The 22,167-nt window shown below is 42.1% G+C and overlaps 1 long non-coding RNA gene across 1 annotated transcript in view; it reads right to left on the reverse strand.

The window, feature by feature from the left end:
- Positions 1-5,697: 5,697 nt before the first annotated feature.
- Positions 5,698-22,167, reverse strand: part of LOC130608374 (uncharacterized) — a 47,690-nt gene continuing 31,220 nt past the window's right edge. Inside the window, exons 2-3 of the long non-coding RNA XR_008974523.1 lie at positions 5,988-6,081; positions 5,698-5,897 (exon numbers count right to left, since the gene is read on the reverse strand). This is a non-coding gene — a long non-coding RNA (uncharacterized LOC130608374). The remainder of the gene's footprint in view (positions 5,898-5,987; positions 6,082-22,167) is intronic.

Below are 22,167 nucleotides of genomic sequence, written 5' to 3' on the forward strand. Positions count from 1 at the left end.
TTAGGACTTATTACCCTGCAGTGACACATGCATTTTGCTTGCTCTTTAACCTTGTATTATAGAATGCACAAATGATCAGTCCAGATGTCAGCATAAAAATATATGGTTTTGATAACTATTATGTTACCAAAACACAGAGAGGGAAATTGAAGGGGGTGAACAGGGTAAGAAGTAACCTTGTGGAGTCTAGAAATGGCCACTCATAAATCACAGGCAAAGTCTCAGGTCCATAGGAAAACACCTGCCCCTAGCTGTCCTAAGCCACCAAACTCTCCCAAGCAGACTACAGGATTTCAGGCCTTTTAGTATAGAAGACCAAAACCTTAAAAATCAGTGTGCTCTAGAAAGGGAGAAACTGGACACTGCCGTAACTGAAGGTCTCTGAAAGAGGAGGGAGGCAGTGAGGGGAAAATGCCCAGAAGACCTGAGGAAGAGCAGTTTAGTGCAACGAAGCTGAGGCAGGGGATATGAAACTCACAGATGTCAGACACTGCAAACTTAATAATGTGAAAAAGCCAACCCTCTTTCTGTTTGCATAGTTGCAAAGTTATTCAGCCCCAGATAGACCCTCTGGGGCTGTGTTTTTCTTCATTCAGTAATTCTATTCGATGCAAGAGGGAAGTCTGGATGTGAGACTGTACGCGCAGCCCTGAAGCTCAGTTTTGCAAACCCAGACCATCTTGCCTGGCTCAGAAATGCTCTCCTATTTCTGAATCCTGGGTCTTCAGCACTGCTCAGAGGCAAGAGTGGTACATTTCAAAATTGTGTAAACACATGCTTTAAAAGTGATGGTGGGGTAAGTGGGGTAAGTCAGATTTCACAGGGTGTCTGACCTGCAGTAACGCAACAAGTATGTGATGGGATCCCCTTGCAGCACAGCAGCTGGCTGCTGCTGGAAGAGGCAGAGACAGGATGGCTGCACCTACAGTGTTAAGCAACCTGATCCCACAAACCTCCTGCAGGCAGAACTGCTGAATCACGGAGCAGCTGCACCCCACGAGCTTAAAGATCTGGATGCAGAGTTGATGATGGCAGCCTGAAGTTGAATAGCTGACTGCCTGCTCAGAAAAGCAAGCAAGCAAGGGAAACCCGAGGAGCGAGACTACATGACTTACCTCATTCAGTGCACTGGGATTTCAGGTGTCACACGAGTCAATTCTTGGTGGAATGCAGCAATGTACTGGTCTGGTAAAACAGAGCCAAAGCTCCTTAAAAGAAAGAAAAAGGGAAAGCATTGTTTTCCTTTGCCAAATTCATTATTACACAACAAAGAGGGGGTCAGCACGACAGAGAAGGAAGCTAATGAGCTGCCACTAGTTTCACAGCATTAACACCCTATTATGGAAGTCATGTAGTGGGCACCTTCTTTCCTCTACATCCTTACCTTGGTGATAGTGGGGAGAAACTGCTTTTGCGTCTTGGTTGCTGAATTGTACTAGTTGTAATCAAGGTCATGACATTTCTCCCAGCACTAGTATCGATTCTTCATTCTGTTTTGTTTTGAAAATGCTAACTTCACACACTGGTTCCATACCAATATTGTGAAAAATGGAGGGATGCCAGGCAAAGATGTCTGTAGCATGCAGTACTGCTTCCTTAAAAGCCAGCTGTGCAGTGTAGAGAATACGCAGTATGCACCAGTCTAGAATGAGGCGGACTACAAATAAATTATTAAGCTTTTCTAAGAGAGGCGGATGGGACATTTTCACCTAGGCTGCAGTGCCTGTCATCACATACAGAGAAAGGATAAATACGCTTGGACCAACTTGATGAAAATTGATAGTGACTTACACATGCTTATTCAAAACCAGTCATATCCAGATTAAGGCAGCCTTAGACAGCAATTTCCAGAATAACCCTACATAACACTTTCCAGGCCTTCTGGATGATACCAATTATACTAATAATTAGTATGTGTTGATTAGAAAAAAGGCTTAAATGTGCTGATTCAGAGATTCCATGTTTATTTGCTGAATAACTAGATTTCAAATTTATCTTTTCATATTCACTTGGACCTGTAGCCTATGAAAGGCATAGCTGTTCTTGTGGAAGTTCCCTGCTGTAGAAAGTTATCCTGTGAATTTTAGCTGGCTGTTTAACTCTGATTAGATATGTCTTTGCATGACAATATGATTTCATCTCTAGGCAAAATCTTCAAATACATCCATTAGGACTTTTTGAATAATAATTGTAAAAAAAATATATATCCGTTTCAGCCCACAGTCTGGAAGTTAGAGCATTTTATGCAGGCAATCTGCTTTGATCTTCTCACAGACAACTGTGAGAACAGCTCCCCTAAGAACAGGAAAGAAAACATCATAGCATCAGGATATGTTTCTAAGTAGTGTTTCAGATGGACATTAAGCAGCCAGGAAGAATTCAGACTCTCTAGCTCTAGGGATACGGATTATAAATCTCTTTCAGGTCCTAAACTTGCATCATTTGCTGTCCTCAATCCAAATTTCTTGTCAAACTCTATGATGCCATGATATGGGACAGCATGTTTGAAGCACACATGACAACAGATAATTATTTTCAAAATTTAATTACTATCTTTACTTGCCATCGCAGCACCACCTCTGAACCGCCACTCTACATCTTTGCACAGAGAAAGGAAAGGGTGTAATTCACCCTTTAGAAATTTCAGTATTGGAAGGGACATCAAGAGGTCACCTTCTTCATACCCTTTCAAAGAACAAGGATCAGTTATACCTAACTCACCACACCTAAGCCTAAACTGTCCTTAAAGATCTTCACTAATTGGAATTTAACTTGCATCTTGTTATCTTGTTCTAATGTGTTCATAAATCTTGTGACTAGATTTTTCTTCCTTACGAATAATTTAAATCTCATTTGTTGCAAAGAATGCTGATTTCTTCTGGGCGTTCCTGTCTTGGACTTAGTGGATAACTGACCACCTCTTTTTTATAACAAACTTTTACAACTTGGGGAGTCATTATCACCCTTCTTTCTTCCTTTCCTTTTTATTAAATGAAATGAGGCTCATTCCTCCTTTGCCACATTTGTTAGAAACTGATCAATCCTGCCGCTTTCCTTTGGATTATCTCCAGTTGGTATACATCTGTCTTTAAGTGCAATGCCCCACATCGAATACAGTACTTCCACTGAGCTTTCTCCAGTGGCAAGTAGAGCAGAATAATTTCATTCCTCTGTCTTACATCCAACAGTGCTCTTAGAAACATCCCAGAATGGGATTTGATCTTTTGCAGCAGCCTCGAATGCATTTGTGGCACATTGTAAACTGCAGATTTTTTTTCTGCCTAGTTACTACCTGGCCCGTTTTAAATCTTCATTCCCAAGTTCCGAGGCTCCACTTGTCCTTTGTAAATCTCTGGTTTGCTGCTTTCAGAATGAAGATGCTTACCTGGCTTTGAAATCCTGTGTAGTTTTTCAGATACTTCACCTCAAGTAATACAGCCGCTCTCCCTGCTTTGCTGGTCACATCACCAGTGACAGTATTGAACAGAACATGGTCAAAAGCAGATATCCCTGCTTGAAGTGCCCTCCCAAATTCACCACAAACCATTATTAACTACAGTTCATCTGAGACTTTTCATCGCGTTCAAGTACTAAAAGGAGCTCCTTTGATAGCAGTAAAAATAATTATAATTTCAGTTTTAGTATGACTCAGGCAGACTCACTACAGATGGAAAGAAAATTAACCCAGGCAGTTGTATCTCAGGTTGCCCTAATACAAGTGTTATTTTGAATAAATCTGCTGCTTCACTTTAACAGAAGGAACATATTATCTTTAGCTTGGATAAACCGCATTGTTTTTAAAAGACAAATGCTCTGAGAAATGAAAGTGTTGGAAAAAACAATGGATGAATTTGGTGTGTCAGTGATCTTGAAGATCTGGACCTGGAACTGCACTGAGTGGCAGTTAGTTTATAATGGAGACATATGTAATGATATGTAATATAGCTTATTCACGAGAGAGAGAGAGAAAGAGAACAGCTTTCCTATTCCTTGAGAAACAATTTCTAGGGCTTCTATGAGGCTTAGATCCCCAGTTCAAAGCACAATGAAACTCATTTTTTTTCCAAATTAAAATGTTGGTCACTGTTGGACACCTCAAAAGGTTCCTTGGTTCAGCAACGGTAGTCCTTCCCAATCCTGGTTTCTCCCAGACAGCCCTCTAAAGACTTAGGGTGTTTCCAGCTTCACAGTTTGTACCTATCAGTGGTATTGCTGCATCTCATTCTAATGTGTCTTTTGATTTACCATGGAGGAGGCTCTGGATATGCCCATGCAGCTGTAAGAGAGGGTATGCTTCTCCCTTTTGAATCATATTGTGAATGAAAGCTGTACAGTGACCCTGGCTCATCAGTCACAGTTGTGGTCCTCTTCACTGAGTCTGGGAATACCTTGGCTCCCACAGTATATTATAAAAGCACTCAGAGAGTCACAGACAACAGAAACTGCTGCCCAGGTTTTTAAATGTCCACTCCTTAATCAATTCCAGGTTTTGAGTGTTCATTTTCAGGGAGCTGCTGATGCCCTCGGTTACCATTTGGTCCAACTGGCATCAAAGCTTTCCAGTACATTACAAAATCAGGATAAAAGTACTTATTTAATCTGAGTACATAAAATCGGTGATCACTTCTGGTCCTGGTACAAATACAGAGTTATATTATTATGGATCATTATGCCTCCAGTTAAAGGCAAAGGGAGCAATTTATCAATGCAAAACAGGCACCTCTTTAACGGCACTTAGAGGAGCTGAAGTACTATCCTCTAGAACAGAAGTAAGACCAATATTATCGTATTAGACAAAGAAGCAGGGTAAGTTGTGAGGGTAGGTTTTCTTACTTTAAAGAGAGGGCTCACACTTAGATCCAGTAACCACATCAATACAAAATATTTAATAGGTACTCTGGATTGAACAGTGTTCTCTAATATCAGGTACTGACAAAAACAGCCCAGGGGGAAAATTTATCTTCTTTTACATTTATATTATGAAAGCCAAATGTTATTTCTCAATATCTTAATATTGCCTTTTTAAACATGATGTTCCCAGCTTTTTAAAATATCTGCATCGAAAAAAGAACCTCTCACCAAGAATAAAACACAGCAAGATGTAGATCAAAGGGAGCTCAGAGCTCTCCACGGCAAAGGAGAGGAGAATGAAGCCAGGTTGGTACCTTGGGGTTGGCAGATCTGGAATTCCCTTCATCATAAGCACTGTTTCACTTCACCTCAATGAGTCATGCTGGTGAATTATTAGGTTAATTATTAGATTATTCTAATACACATCAAAGGCTTTTGAAGGCTCTTGAGTCTTCACAGTTTAATATGTTCATTTATCAGGTGCAAGCAGGAGAAATGGAAAGTAATTAAATGATTTTTTTCTAAGAGTTTTCAAATTATCTATTATTTTCCAGTCCTACTCATTGGACCACCTCTGTGATACTGCAGAAGCTGCAAAGTAGTGCTAAAAGGGACACCTGGGTTCCAACAGTTTCCATGATTTGCAATCATGAATTGGTTGGCATTTGAGTTTTTTGCTTACAATGCTATAGCATCAAAATTTACCTGGATATTCTTCAGGGCAGAGCAAGCACTGAGGTCAATTGGTTTCTTTCCAGATAGCTTTAGAAGTAATATTTCTTTATTTCCAACAGGTCACCTATCCTCACCATTATTTAGGTAAAGTTTTTGGTTTTCTGTTCCAACACCTTTTTGAATGTGCAGACCTCTGCTTTGAACTTCAAGATACCTTGCTAGCCACCAGCTACTGACAATATGACAGGGGCAGAATTTGGGAGTACAAAGAAATTACTTGCAGCAATAGGAACTGAAAATTGTTCTGCCCTTTTATTACCGCATGTCAGTGTGGGATTTTCCATCCCTTTTCTTCCAAGAAGAATACACAGCTAAAAGAATGAATAAGATCAAAATTACCTTTTACAGGAATGCAAAACACAGGTGTACGCAACTGGTCCAAAATATAGCAGATAGCTTACCTGATCAGTGGGCAAGAGCTGAATGAGAGGAAATACACATAGTCCTGGGAGAGTGACACAAGACTCTGCAAAGCAGCAGCATGTAAAAGGAGATCTAAGGGAGACACAGAAGCTGATTTCAATTTAGAGCCCTTACTTTCACAGAAAAATTGGGTCCAGTTGGATTTTTCCTGAAATAACAGGGCACAAGTAGGGAACCACAGTGGTCCAGCTGAGGAGCACAGGCCTCTGAAAAAAATCAGCAATTGCAATGGATTGTTGAATCCGGCTGCAGTATATGTAAGACCAATAAGTTCTTCTGTCTTTTTGAAGGAACAGGGTTAAATAAAAGAAAATAGTTCTTGGGGAAATGCAATATAATTACATTTCTTGTTGTTTGATAAGAGCTAAACCAGTTCTGCAGTGTTTGTACTTTGTACTATTCTTTAAAAAGACAGCAGAAGGTTTTATAGCTATTTATTGCGAGTTACAAAGGAGGGAGTTAGTTAATTCACTAAACCTAGCAGAGAAACCATATGGTCTAATTCTTTGTGAGAAATTTCAGTTTAATACTTACTGCATCAGGGCAACTATATTGACATAACAGTAGACTGCTTTTAGGGAACTGTTTAAAGCTGTTGCACCAGGAGTCTGTGAACTGAAGTCTCTCCTCAGCAACAGGTGGGCATAAAGGGAAGCTTTTATGGGCAGTAAGAGGGTTGTGAGGAGAAACTATTGACTTGTTCAACAAAGAAATATGAAAACTGACCGGAGCATTGAAGGTGGAGGGAAGGGTATGAACTCATAATTTCTGGACACTGAATAATTACAGGATTTCATCTCAGAATCACAGAACAGTTAGGGTTGGAAAGGACCTTAAGATCATCAAGTTCCAACCCCCCTGCCATGGGCAGGGACACCTCACACTAAACCATCTCACCCAAGGCTTCATCCAACTTGGCCTTGAACACTGCCAGGGATGGAGCATTCAGAACCTCCCTGGGCAACCTATTCCAGTGCCTCACCACCCTAACAGGAAAGAATTTCCTCCTTACATGCAACCTAAACTTCCTGTTCCCAGGTGATCCTTGAATGTCGACCATGAGTCTTAGGCCTCCCTGCCCTCTAGGGCTATATCCCATGGAACCTTACTAGAGCAGGTTCTTGAAGAGGCCAAAGTCTGCTCTTTTGAAGTCCAGGGCACTGAGCTTGCTGCACGCTTTTCTCACTGTCCTGAGGATCTCAAATTTGACCATCTTGTGATTGCTGCATCCAAGGCTGCCCAGGAGCATCACATTTCCAACAAGCCCTTCCCTTTTGGTGAGCACAAGGTCATGCATGGCACCTCTCCTTGTCAGCTCCTCTATTACTTCCAGAAGGAAGTTGTCTTCCACACGATTGAGGAACCTCCTGGATTGCTTGTGCCGGGCTGTACCATCCTTCCAACAGATGTCAGGGTGGTTGAAGTCCCCCATGAGAACAAGGGCCTGTGAGCATGAGGCTGCTCCTATCTGTCTATAGAGTGCTTCATCCACAGGTTAGAATCATAGAAGCAGACCCCCACAGTAATGTCTCCCGTAGCCGTTTTCCCTTTGACCCTGACCCACCAACTCTCCCTTAACTGCTCACCTGCCCTCAGACAGAGTTCCATACTCTCCAGCCTATCCCTAACATAAAGGGCAACTCCCCCTCCCCGCCTGCCAGGCCTGTCTTTTCTAAAGAGCCTGTAACCTTCCATTCCAACACTCCAGTCATAGGAGCCATCCCACCATGTTTCTGTGATGCCTATTATATCATACCCCCGTAGACGTGCACACATCTCTAATTCCTCTTGTTTGTTCCCCATGCGACAGGCATTTGTATAGAGGCATCTGAGCCGAGCTCCAAATGAAGCCGGCTCATTGGCTGGAGGGGCTGGGATATCTCTACATTGCTCTGAGCATTTATTATAGGTTCTGGCAACTGACTGGGTGTGTTGGGATGGAATGATGCCCCCCTCCCCCAACACATCTAGTTTAAAGCCTCCTTGACCAGTCTGGCAAGCCTCCTACCAAAACTGCTCTTTAGAGCAGCTCCACCAGCCCCCACTAGACCTGGCCTACAAACTTGGGTCCCATGTTCAAGACACCCAAACCCCTGACTATGACACCTCCCTTTTAACCATTTATTAACCTGGCCAATCCTCCTAGCTTTTTTTAGGTCCTCCCCTGTATTCTGGAGAATTGATGAAAAGACATCTGAGCTCCAGAGCCTCTAACCACCTCTCCCAGGGCTCTGTAGTCCTTCTTTATGTTCCCCAGGCTACTACTGTCTATATCCCTAGCACCCACATGTGTCACTAGAAGCAGGTGATAGTCCGTGGGACTTACTAGAGCAGGCAGCCTGTCTGCAACACCCCTGATCCGTGCCCCTGGTAGGCAACACACCTCCCTTGAGACCGGATCAGGCCGACAGACAAGTGCTTCTGTACCTTTCAGAGTCCCCTACTACTATTACGATCCGCTGCTTTTTCCTGGCCGCACCAGTAGAGATGTTTCGGGGAACGCTCTCGGCCGTCACGGGGCTGGTCTCGGCTGCGGGGCTCCGTTCCTCCGCGGGGCTCGGCTCCTACACCGCCTTTTCCCGCTGCTCGGCAGCCGCCTCCTTCCGCTCTTCGACCGCCCCAACCTCCTCCACCGGCAGCCGTCCCCTCGCGGCCTCCGGCCCCGCTCCCGCCGCCGCTTGGTCCCCGGGGCCGCTCTCCCGGGCCTCTTCAGCAGCCGCCGGCTCCCGGGGCTGCTCCCCCTCGGCTCCCCGAGGCCTCACGAAGACGGAGGCGAGGGCGGGGGCCAGGACGGTGAAGAGCAGCCGGACGGCCAGGTACAAGTCCACGGCCACGTCCGTCCCACCCTGCTGCTGGAGCCCACCCGTATTACAAGCCATTGCCATACAGTGAAACAAAAACCTTAGCCCAAGCTCCACACTTGATAAACACTAACACAGCAAATACCGGGTCTAAGTAATGTACTACATTCTGAAACTGTGAGATCAAGAGGAACAACTCTGAGAGCCAATAAATCAGCATTGTGACGAGTGACTATTAATCTGGTCAGATCTGCTGTTACCTCAACCCCTCATGCCCTACGTTGGGCACCAAAAAGAACTGTTGTGGTTTAAACCCAGTCAGGCAACTCGTTCACTCACTCCCCCCCCCCCCCCTTCTTTTCCTCCCCCCTACTCCTGGAGGGATGGAGAGGAGAATCGAAAAGAATGCAATTCCCACGGGTTGAGATAAGAACAGTTTAGTAACTAAGGTATAACACAGATCACTACTGCTACCACCAATAATAATAATGATAAAGGAAATAACAAGAGAAAAGAATACAACACCTCATCACCAGCCAACTGATAACTTGCCCCCCCAACCAAACCAAGCACTGACTGATACCTCCTCCAACCCTGCAGACTCCCCACCCTTCTGGCTAACTCCCAGTTACATCCTGGGCATGACATGCTGTGGTATGGAATACCTCTTTGGCTAGCTTGGGTCAGGTGTCCTGTCTCTGCTTCCTCCTGGCTTCTCCTCCTCCCTGGCAGAGTATGAGGCTCACAAAGTCCTTGGCCAAACCAAAACATCATTGTTATCAGCTCTGTTCCCAAGCCAAAAGTCAAAACACAGCACTGCACCAGCTACCAAGAAGGAGAAAAATGACTGCTACTGCTGAACCCAGGACAGCAATGCATCAGTCAGCTGTTTCTGGTGCGAGTGCCTTTCCTCATTAGCCTCCAACAGGACAGCAAAGCAGTTCTGCATGGGGACAACAGATTTAGAAGGAAGCCCCTTGTTTTTAATTATCCTCTTCCTCCTTTTTCTGTTGTTTTCTTTTTTTTTTTTTTGTCACTAATTCCCAGCTTCCCGGGTTAACGGTCTCCTTCTTTCCTTCATGAGGTAGAGGGGAAGCTCGAGGCCCCTGCACAGTTTGGGCCTGGAGCAAGCATTCCTGCTTCCTCTCAGCTTCCCTGACATCCTGCAGCCTATTAACAGCATCCCGCAGCTCAGCCACCTGCTGCGGGAGCACCTCCACCAGGGAGCACCGAGTGCAGCCCTGCCCATTGTGCACCCTCCCCTCACCAGACCAGTGCAGGCACTCTCTGCACCCCGAGCTCTGCACTGCAGCCTCCCCTCTCACCGGCTCTGTCTGGGTGCCTACGCTGGCCACCGCCGGGGCAGCCGGGGCAGCCAGAGCAGAGCTGCCGGACTGGGCCCTGCTCACATGACGAGTGCTCACCACCCGGCGCAAGCTGCCTCTATCGCGCTCCCTGAGGCAGGTTTTTACCCAGTCAGGGCTGGTGCCGCTCCTCTTGGCTCCGCTCCGTGTGAGTCAGCTGCTCGCTGTCGCCAGCTGAGCTGCCGGCTCCTGGGCAGGTCCTCTCGAGGACTTGAGGGTCCCTCGGTGGCTCTTGTCGCTCTGAGTTGAGGCTCCTGGACGCTGATCTCCTCCCGCCCCGTTCCGGTGTTGAAGGCGTCCTCTGTTGAGCTACTCATCTCAGCAGTTGACCATCCAACGTTGTACATCCAAAATCAGTACTCTTTATTGAACATCCTGGACTTAAAATGTAAGTGAAATTACACAAATGCAATATAGACCAGAATTATATATTATTTACTGTGTTACTGATTGGCCTGCATGCATCAGATCCATCTTATATTTCTTTATTCTGATAATAGATCTGAATTTTGAAAATTTTGCTTTCTTCCCTCGGGCATTCTCAAATGATGCTCTTATTTTCTGTGAAAGTCTGTTTTTTCTATGACTCCATCACTGTTCGCTCTGTAGGAAAGCCTTTTCCACCTGATGTCTTTACTAATTACCCCTAAGTACTTGAGGCTCATCTAGTACAAATGTGATTTCCCTACTTGGAGCAGACACTCTGGATGTCAATTGTATTTCCTGTTAGTTCTGTGGTATGAACAGGCTAAGAAGAAATAATTCTTTGGAAAATGCACTTTGAAATCCAATTTCACTCTAACTTTTTTGGAGAAAAATTCATTTTTCTTCTTTTGATTACAAGATTTTAAATTGTTTACTTTTGCTACCTAATAGCAAACTGATATAGCTGGAGATCAGCTGAGAGTTGTGGCATATTTTATGTATGTATGTATCTCAGGGATTACAAACTTCAGTGTTGCAACACACAATGACATTTTCCTTTAGCCCAGGGTTCAGGAACCTACACTTGTGGGCTGGAAATAGTTGGGTCTATCCCTTGGGCCAGATACAGGTGACTGTTGAGCAGCTGTAGAGACACAGGTTTGAGATAGTAGATTTATTATATGTACTGAGTGTGCTCAGGCCGGTAGTGGGACCCTGGCACCTCAGCCTTCTGTGCTGTCTTTGTAAATGTATTACGGTGAATAATATCATCTTGGTTAGCACAACCTGCCCTCTATTTCTATTGTATTTAGTTTTCTGTAATGATGCCTCTTATTTTCTTTTCATGCAGCAAGTTTCTTCTCATCCTGGCATTCCACTGGAAGAGGCATCTGCCTGCTCTTTCTATACAATTCGTTCCCAGAAGGAGAGCAAGAATTCATGATTCAGGAATGGCTCTTTGGTCCAAAAATTCCAATTTCATCCCACAGTGACAGAAATATAAACTAGTTGCAAAACATACCAGATTCCTAGATCACCGAGGTATTTTGGCATGATATATCACTTGTTAGGACACTCAGTATGTTTCTTATATTGCACAAGCACACCAAAACCCATTACAGCTTTGTGTTCAGTCTTACTGAAATAAGCAGAGGAACCATCTCCTCAGTTGAACAGGAATAAATATCCATCAGTACCTCAAACATTTTTCAACTATTATGCTTCTGAACAACTTTAAACTTCTGGATAGTGCACAGATAGGCACTTTATAGACAGGTAGGGAGCTGGAAATTACTAATGTGTCATTTCTACTGATCAACCCAGCAAACAAAATATGTTCCTACTCAGCTGGCAATCTACTGCCTGAAAGAAGCATTAAACTCAGTTTCTGATTCACTTCCTCAGTGGGTGTTTCTCCAGGTAGAATTCCCTTCTTTCTCCTTTTTCCTGCCAGTTATGGCAATACACTCCTTTTTTACTTTTAAATCTCTCACAATTTGAAAAGTGCTTTAGTTATGCTGAAAGAATAGATTTTTTTTTTTCTTTTTACAAAATACTCTTCCTTATTACTTTGTGCAGTAATCTCTGAACTATGGAAGAAGTCACTGCTATTGCTCTGACTAATGACCTAAATGCTTAGCCTGAAAAGCACATTGGCAACCAGGTCTGTGCATTTTTTCTCTTACTGTAATCATTGTGAAGGAACATCTTGTCCAAAGTTTCACAGTGTCCCAGGGCTCTCTCTTCCTGTACACAAAATGGAAAATACCTGGGGAAAACACTACATCTCAAAAGTAAATATCTTAACAAATGCTCAGTTACCAGAAAGAATAACTTGGTCCTCACCTGACATCTTTGTGAGTATGTGGAAAGTGAACTCCAGAAAGTACCCAAACCTCTCATAACTGCTCCTATTGGGCAGCAGTGATTTGAACGACATGCCAAATGATCTACAGGGTGAGGAAACAGATTGAGTGCAAAAGTGTCTGTACCAACAGAAATTGATTTGATGACTATGTCAATTACTTTTGGAACTAAGCTTCCTGTAGGTTATTTCTGATTCATCTTTTGGCCATCTGTGACTGTTTCCTTATCCATGCTTATTTTGGGAGAGATTTAAGGAATGCTTTGGCTATCATAAATGGTTCAGATTTTTACCCCATGTGGAATATCTGCTTATACTGTTTGGATCAGCTTTGATTATTTCTTCTCTTTCTCAGGGAGTAAATGCTGTTGCTGAGCAATAACATTAGTCACAAAAGAGCTTCCTGAAACCAGTCTTGATCTATAAGATACCAGAAGAGAATGTAATTTGCCAGAAAAAAGCCCAGCCCTTTAGTTTTATATTTTTGTGCAATGTACTTTTTTTTTCTGAAGCATGTCTTTGAACTCCAAGTTTCTTTCAATTCTGTTAAGTTACTCATGCTAAATAAGCTGTTGCAGCAACTTTTGCATGCTAACGTGTCAGATATTGATGTTATTTACATGAGATCTCATTTAAGAGCTTAAACACACATCTTTTAATGTTGTAGCATTACAGATTCAAAGATGGCAGAGATAATGGCATTATGTCACTTAGCATCATTTCTTGTTTTGCTGTGTGCCAACACAGTGGCAGCTTCACCCTTATTTTATACTTATTTTTTGACTAAACATTCTGGTAATATCAGGTTTAGTTTTATTTTTCTCGGTGACATCTGTGGAATATCCAAAGAAATGGATTTGGCATTTTTTTATCATTTTATTGTAGAACTGGAGGTGTTGAATTTTGACAGAGATAGAAGTTAAGGCTCTAAGAGAGGAGATTGGAATTAACTAGCTGCTAACAAAAATATGAACTCCAAGAGTTCAGTGGGTTTAATTTTAAAAACCATGACTCTTTTTGTTCCTAACTCAGTATTGGTTTTGTGGTATAATGTGGGGTCATAATTATACTTTCCCTCTAATCTGTTATAGAATCATCCAGGAAAGCAGGTCATACAAAATGTGAAATGTGAGAATGGGGGGAAGAAAGTTTCAGGACTTCTTTAGTCATTACATAGTGAAAACAGTATAATACCCCTTTTTTCTGTCTTTGCTGATCACCTTTAAAGGTTCCTATTGCCATCCATTCACATCAATTGTGAGCAAGCTGTTATCTTTATGGACTCAGGATGCTGGTTTCAGACTCACAGTCCCTAAGCAGTGATGCACATCAAGTAATCTTTTATTTATTTATTTGAATGCTTCAGCTCCTGAGACTCAAGCCTGCCCAACATTCTGACAATCAGGGTTAATAACTATAATGCTTCTCTGGCAGGTCTTCCTTAAAACATCTTAGGAATATTGTAGCTTGTCCAGGATGATGTTGATTGCTACCTGTACAGGACTTTGCCAGCGTATTACTTCCACTTTATGCAGATTGAGCACTTGTAATTTGAAGTGCTCAAAGCAATTTTTAGCACAGATAAGCAGCTTGAGAGACAGGTTAGACAGGTTCTCTGACAACAATCAAACCTCTGATTCGTGGCTTTCTCAGGTACTTTCTTGTTTGTTTAATGCTCTAAGACTTACCTCTCTGAATACCTTATTGCTTCATCAGCCTGAAGGCAGCACAGCACAACATCTAGCTTCTCACTTTGAATATTCATTTGAGGTAAGTCTTAGTTTGGCTGACTTTGTCTAATTTTAAATGCCCTAACAAACAAGTTGTAGGCTGCTGACAAGAAAGATCTTCCTGTCCTCCTCACTAATTGTTTTCCATATGGGTGACTTACTTTTGCTGTGCCCACTTTGCAGAACTCCTCTACAGAAGAAAAATGACCATTCCTTTGCTATCTTCATCTCTTGCTTTGGCCATGCAACATCACAAATCCCATGACCAGACCCTTAGACTGAAACAAATCCTGACTGACAGTAGATAAAGTGGGTAAGATATAGATTTCCTAAGCACTGACCTATCAAGGTGTGTAGCTAAAGCATGTAAGATCCACCTGCCTGTGCATTCATGCACCAAGAAGTGCTCAGAGGATGTACTCAGCCATCCCTGAGTTAGAGTGATAGCTTGCAGCTGAAAACAGAGTGTCAAGGTTGTTTCAGCTAAACACACTATAGGACTTTCACTTGCAGGCTTGGCAAAAAATACCTGGGTTCCATTCATCTCAACATCTTCAGCATCTTGACATCAACAGCCCCAAGTTAGACACTTTAGCCTTTTACAGGTGGGAATAATTTGGCTTTTCATAATAGGATCTCTGTAAGCCAGTGAGACAAATGAGGATCTGGCTAAGCTAATCAGTGGGGAGTGTTGAGCAGATGCCAAAGAAAAGTCAGGTTGTTAGAGGTTAGAACAGCCCATGGGTTGCTCTAAGTTGTGATCTGTAAAAAAAAGCATTTAGAAAACTCTCTCAGCAGCTGGTAATGGTTCATTTTATCACTGATTGACAGTAAAAGTAAGTTATTGTTAACTTTTTTAACTTGTTCTATGGTAGTCACTTTTATTTAGGGAAATTCCTGTCTATTTAGTTGCCTGCATGAGTGCTTTCTATCAACAGCACACAAAGACTGAAGATGTGACCCAGAAGTGTTAACCACTTTGCACCTCCAACCTTGTAGCCACATATTCAAGCTATTCACTTAATTACATGCAATGTAACACAAGCAATGATATCAATTGCAGCCCAGGTGACCTCGTTATGCTAAGCTCTTCTACAAGAAACCTATGAATAGTCTCCATACTTAATTCCCTGTTTATAAAATTAAATTTGTTGCATTCAAATAAAAGTAAAAGAAATAACAAATTATACCATTTTGCCATCTGACTAAACAGGTGGTATTATGCAGCCTTTCAGTTAGAATCATAGAATCATAAAATCATATAATCAGCTAGGTTGGAAAAGACCTTTAAGATCATCAAGTCCATGCAGGACTGCCAAGACCACCACTAAATCATGTCACTGAGGGTCTCATCTACACGGTTTTTGAACACTTTCAGGGACAGTGATTCCACCACTGCCCTGGGCAGCCTGTTTATAGTCTGATCACCCTCTCTGTGAAGAGATTTTTCCTAATATCCAATCTAAACCTCCCCTGGTGCAGCTTGTAACAAGTATTGCTTGTTACCTGGGAGAAGAAACTGACCCCCACCTTGCTACAACCTGCTTTTAGATAGTTGTAGAGAGTAAGAAGGTGCCCCCTGATCCTTCTCTTCTCCAAACTAAACAACCCCAGTTCTCCCAGTCGTCCCTCATAAGACTGATTCTCCAGGCCCTTCACCAGCTTTGTTGCTCCTTTCTGGACCTGCTCTATCCTTCTTCTAATGAGGGGCCCAAAACTGAACACAATATTCTAGGTGTGATCTCACAGTTATGTCAGTATACTAGGTCGACATTCAGTCAACTGATAATTCGATTTCAGCAACATTTAGCTAGCTACCTAAGGGCATAGGAATAACAATGAGGAAGATGAATGAGAAGTGACCAAATATATTTGTGCAGGCAGAATAATATACATCAACATCTCAGTCTAAAGACAAATGGTTGTTCTAATTGAGAACAAAAAAAAAGTTCATTTCATGGTGCATGTCCATTTCTGAGGAATTAAATATCACAATGACTCATTTTTATGCAATAAAAATAAAATAGAAAAAAAAAAAACCAAAACCAAACCTGTCTTATTTTTGAGCACAGCTATGACGTGGGAGCTGAAGAATTAAAGCTGAAATACTCAAGGATTCTCGCAACGCAATGCTGTTATTCCCAATAAAAGTCCAAGGGCTGCACATGCCTAAATCTTTCATGTTTCTTTGAAACTACAAGTTTTAAGGTCTAGGGACAGTTTTGATTTATATTGAATAAGAGTGGTGTGATTAAGTCCCATTTGTAGCAAATGGCAGGTAACCAGAACTATGCTGAGGAGGTACTTTGGTACATTTTAGACAACTCGAGAAAAAAAATTTAGAATAGGGCACTGTCCTGGGTTCAGCAGTAGCAGTCATGTTTTTTCCTTTGTGTTAACTGGTGCAGTGCTGTGTTTTGACTTCTAGTTTTGAGAACAGCGTTGGTGAAGCCGATGTTGTCGGTTGTTGCTAAGTGATGTTTACCCTGACCAAGGACTCTGTGAGGCTCATGCTCTGCCAGGGAAGAGGGGAAGCTGTGAGGAAGCAGAGACGGGGCGCCTGACCCGGGCTAGCCGGGGAGGTATTCCATACCACAGCACGTCATGCCCGGGGTGGGGGGTAACTGGGAGTTACCCGGAAGGACAGGAGCTTCCGGGTGGAACTCGTTTTCTTGGCCGGTGGTATCGTATTCTCTTCCCTTGTTATTTTCCCTTATCATTGTTTTAGCTGATAGTAGCGGTGGTGATTTGTTGCTGGACTGTTCTTGTCTCAACCCGTAGGAGTTGCACTCTCTCGATCCTCCTCCCCGTTCCTCCGGGAGCGGGGAAGGGGAGAGGCCCGGTGCAGTGGGGGGGGGGGGGGGGGGGGGGGGAGACGGACACGGACCTTGATTGTTGTCAGCTCGGCACCACTCACTGGGAGTGAGTGAACAAGTTACCTGACTGGGTTTAAACCACGACAGGCACTCACCTCAGATCAAACTACCTTTTTAAAAAAAAAAATATTTACATTTTTAACAGTTGAAAGTTCAAAATAGCTTGTGCAAAGAATGCTCAAAGATTTGACACACAGCTTATTCTGAAGTACAATACACAAGAGCATTATGCATAGAAGTCACATGCCGTGATAAATGAAGTTAGATACATTCTGAGTATATAAATAACCAAATTAATAAAGCTGATTCTACCAACTGCATTTCATATCCAGGAAGACACCAAAATCAGAAGTGTTTTCCTTGGATGCCAGTTGAATATGTATCATATTGACCTGTTTTAAGGCTTTCTGTAGCAACCTGAGAGAATCATAAAATGTTTAGGGTTGGAAAGAACCTTAAAATCATACAGTTCCAACCCCCTGCCATGGGAAGGGACACCTTACTCTAGACCACGTCGGGCAGGGCTCTGCCCAGCCTGGCCTTGAACGCCGCCAGGGATGGAGCATTCACAACTTCCTTGGGCAACACATTCCAGTGCAACGGTGAAGCAAGACTTCTGCTTACACGAAGAAACATAAGCTGATAACCTTCTTAGAAAGTTTGCAACAGCCTATCAGTTGCTGAAGATTAGCTGATGTTTGGTAATACACGCAGTAATTGCCCTTGTGCGTATCTTTGAATAAGGTCTACTATAACGAATTTCAGTAAAAGAAGTTATATTTACATGTAGTAGGAGCTTGGGAACAAAGTAAAACATGGAAAGAAAAAAAAATTGAAAGAGAATGAAAATGCATTTGAGGAACTAAGCAGTGAAAAAGAACTGGCAAAACCCCTCATCTGTTATGAAATGAAGAATGAAACTTGTGCAAAGATAAGGTGTTACCCCAAAGTAAACAGTGAATGAAAGTATTTTTGGCTAATACTTTGATCAAAACATGTCTGCTTGCAGTTGCTGCCTGTAGGAAAGCCTTTAAGAGCAGTCTAAGTATGTGTAAGTGCTTTGGTGAAGTGGCCTGTAACCTCCCTAAAAAGCTGTTGAAGAAATAGGATCATAGAATAGTTGAGATTGGAAGGGATTTCTGACAGTCTTTAGTCCAGCCTCCTGTTCAGAGCAGGCTCAGCTAAAAGATCAGGCCACATGGCTCAGGTCTTTATTCAGTCACCTCTCACAAACCTCCAAGAGTGGAGGTTGCATGAGAACCTAGACTGCCTCTTCCGCTGCTTGGCTGCCCTTAGGGTGAAAAAGATTTCCCTTATATGTAATCTAACCCTCTTTATTTATGTATGCTCACTGTCTTTTTTCCTTCTGCCACACACTGCTGTGAGCAGCCTGACTCCGTCTTCCTAATGACTTCCTCGTAGGCACTAGAAGGCCCTGCTTAGGTTCCCCAGAGCTTTCCCTTTTCCCGGACAAACAAATCCAGGTCCCTTGGTCTCTGCCCCAAAGGATAGCCTCTGACCATCTTGGTGGGCCTCCACTGAACTTGCCCATTTGATCAATGTCTTTCTTGTACCGGGTGGGACAAAATTTGATACAGTACTCTAGGTGCCATCTAAGGAGTGCTGAGAAAAGGGGAATGACGATTCCCCTTGATGTACTGGATGCTGCTGTTGATACAGCCCAGGATGCTGTTTAGCTTGTTGGCTGCACAGGCACACAGCAGGCTCACAGCAGAGATGCTCCTCTGCTCTAGCATCCACATCTTTGTGTCTCTACAAGGAGTAAACAAAGTGCCTCGCTGCAGTACTGGTGACCCTGCTTCTGAATCAGGAATCCCGAGTTCAGTCCTGAATTCATCTGACAGCCCCAGACAGAAAAAAAATTATACTTACCAGCTTCTGAAATGTGTGGTCTTCTTTAATGATAGGGGCAACAAGATGACAATTTATTTCCTCTGACAATATGTTATACTTTATCCTAGCTCATCTCCCTCCTATAGTTTTTTGTTTGCTTTTTTTCCTGGCCTGGTAGATTGTAAGCAAGGCACTTTTTAGAAGTTATGTCACATGAACTCTATACCCAGGAAATATTCAGAGGTACCCGAGGCTAAAATAGACCTTGTTGAGCCCAAGAATAGAAATCATGCATGCTGCTCTGAGATTACTAGAGTTTTGCTTGGAAGAAACTGGATTATTTTCACAGGTTCAACCACAGGAGTTACAGCTAAACCAGCTTTAACTCAGTAATAGTCTGCCTGGGATGTAAGGTATAATACCTCACTTTGAGCTGTCACAGCTCCTGGTGCCTCAGCTGTCCCTACAGCACACTGCAGTCACTTCTGTGTGGTGGGGACATATCAGTAGTTTGTATGAGATATCTCTCAAGTGTGTTGTAATGCCTTCTGGGTAGCTGCTGGAACTAAGAATGAGCTAATATACTCTCTCCCTCTGCCAGACTTATTAGTTTAGAGTGAGTGTTGTGAGAACTACAGCTACATGTCTGCCAATACAGAGCTTTGGGTTTTCAGTTGGCTCAGGGAATGAGCACGGTGAGATCAAATCTGCCTGAAAATATACTCTGTAGATGTACCCTACCACTATCTCACAACTAAGTTAAGCTATGCTGGCTGCAATATTTTTTCCCTTCCCAATTAATTGTAAGTTTTTGCTTATCTTAGAGGAACAAAGTGAGTTTTTACACTGAGAAATGTACTCCTTTAAACCAAAAACTTATTCTGTATTAGTTTCTATTTCTTCTTTTTACAGACCTTTAGAGAGAGAACTCTCTGAGTCAAAAATCACGAAGTCCCCTGTTAATGTGAATAAACCTACGGAAGAACTTAAATAAGTTTCCTGCTGAAGACTGAACTCTTCCTGTGCTTGCATCTGTGCAAATATTGTGTCCATCTCTCAAAACCCACAAATACCCACCCACTTGGTAATGAACTGTAGCTTTCGCCTCCTCACATGTACAGGGACATGTCTAGCTCTTGGAAGCTGGTAGGCAGATTGAAAGGAAGTGAGAAAACTAAAAAAGAGTCTGGGTACAAGTTAGCTTGTTGCAGTAGGTCGCCTACACCACATGACAAGGTGACTCATGAGTAAGCAACTGCTTCATACTGGAGGAATTCTTAGAAGTATTTTGTAGAAATAGTTTATGGCCTTCTGCTCCTGTTGGGGAGGCTCCTCATGGCTTAAGCCTGTGCCATGTCCACACAGAACTGCTAATCCCTCAGAGCACTCTCTCTGAAACACAAGCCTGATGTCATTTCAGTATTTGCTAGAAAGAGCATTAATCTGCTGGTACCTAACCCTAGCCTTGTGTGAAAATAACACAGTGTATCTTCTTCTAGAAAGAAAGGGTGATGTGAATTTTAACTAAAAAATAAAAAAAAAAAAAAAAAATCTTGCTTCTAAGCAAAATCCCCCAAAGCTGCCACCCAAAATTGGGCAGAAATTTCCTTTCCCTTAAGCAATACAGTTGCTGTCAAAACCCACACTGTTTTCAGTTGATTTCATTCACAGAAAATTTACTGCAAATTTCATTAACTCTGCTTTCTGTCTTTAGAGAGGAAGAGCCGTAGATTAGAATTTGTTGATGAAACAGGACATGTAGTGAATAAATGCTGAATATTCAGCTGAATAAGTGTTATTTCATGACCATAAGATCTAATTATGTCAACACAAATATTTTAGCACCAAGTAAAAAGAAACCTTAATAAAATTCACGTAGCTCAATGGAAAGAAAGTGACATTGAAGTTAAAGGGCATGGAAGTTGAAATAAGCAAATGGAAAAAAAACCTACATATTTCAATGCAGTTTTGTTTTGCTTTTAAACAAGCTATTATTATGTGTAAGATAAGTGTCATTTCAGAAAAGAAAATAGGTATTTGCCTTTCTCAGTGTGCAAAATAGCACACAATAGCACTTGCCTAAGAGTTTTTGAAAGCTGCCACTTGTTTGTTAAATCTTTCTTCCTTTTTCTAAAAGAATTCATTGATTCTGGAAAGTACTTGGCAACGCTTAAAATCCCACTCCCACTGAGTCCACACAGGATTTTATCATGGACCTCAATGGATGAAAACTTTACTTTGCTTCTGAAAATCTTGCCTGTGATAGCAAGACCATTTTATCACGTCTATAATCAGCTGCTTATTAAACTTTTCAGTCTTATTTGAAATTTTTAATACCAGGAAAAGGAAAAATAAAATAATTAACCAAGCTTCTATACAGCCACAAATATTTCCAATTTGTAATTTCAAGTGTTAGCTCTGAGAAGAGGTTCTAATCAGTCTCAGCAATCTTCTTGGTTTACATCCAATCACAGGCTTGATGCTGAAACACAGTGCTTGCAAAAGATTGCTGAGAAATGACTGAAAGATGAAGAACCCTGTGTGGGGTTGTTTTTTCATTGTTTTGTTGTTTTTTCCACAAAACTTCCAAATCAACAAGAAATTTGAGAAACCCATGATGCGTTTGATGAGCCACAGTGGACAGGGACATATCTTATCGAATGAATTTTTCTGAATTGTTTTATTAGCTTGAGACACAAACAGTACCAACCAGAAAAAGCAGATGGTGTGGTTGGTGATAAGTTTTCAAAGATTTTGGAAGGAAAGGGGTGATGTTTCCCATACAAATAAAGATGTCAAAATGTTTTAAAGTATTACTGAATAATAAAAATATAACCAGCAAGTAGCTCTTCAGAAACTTTCTTGACAATGAAAAAGGAAATAGAAAAAGCAAGATTGTGAGAATTTGTCTGCAAGTTTCCCATAGGAATACATAAGCACTAGTTAAAGAAGAGCTTCTTCCTGTTACTGCCCTGCAGCTCGATTAAATTGCTCTCACAGGGGCTGGGTTAGGTTCTGCATGTCCTTTTTCAGAAAAATCATCTTACTTCTGCATCTACACTGAATCTAGAATTTCCATTTTCACTGGTATTGTTAGAAAATTGATTTTGCATTAGTAATTTTGGACTTATACCCTAAAGTATCAGAAAAGTTTATTAGGAGATTTAACATCCATACTGAAATGTAAGTATATGTTTGTTTTGCTAAAGGTAGCGCATAAAAAAGTAGCACAGTTTAGGAAAT

Source organism: Pezoporus wallicus, unplaced genomic scaffold (assembly GCF_028554395.1).
Source record: "Pezoporus wallicus isolate ANWC-B61680 ecotype Strahan unplaced genomic scaffold, APGP_CSIRO_Pwel_v1 contig_4131, whole genome shotgun sequence".
Classification (NCBI taxonomy): Eukaryota; Metazoa; Chordata; class Aves; order Psittaciformes; family Psittacidae; genus Pezoporus; species Pezoporus wallicus.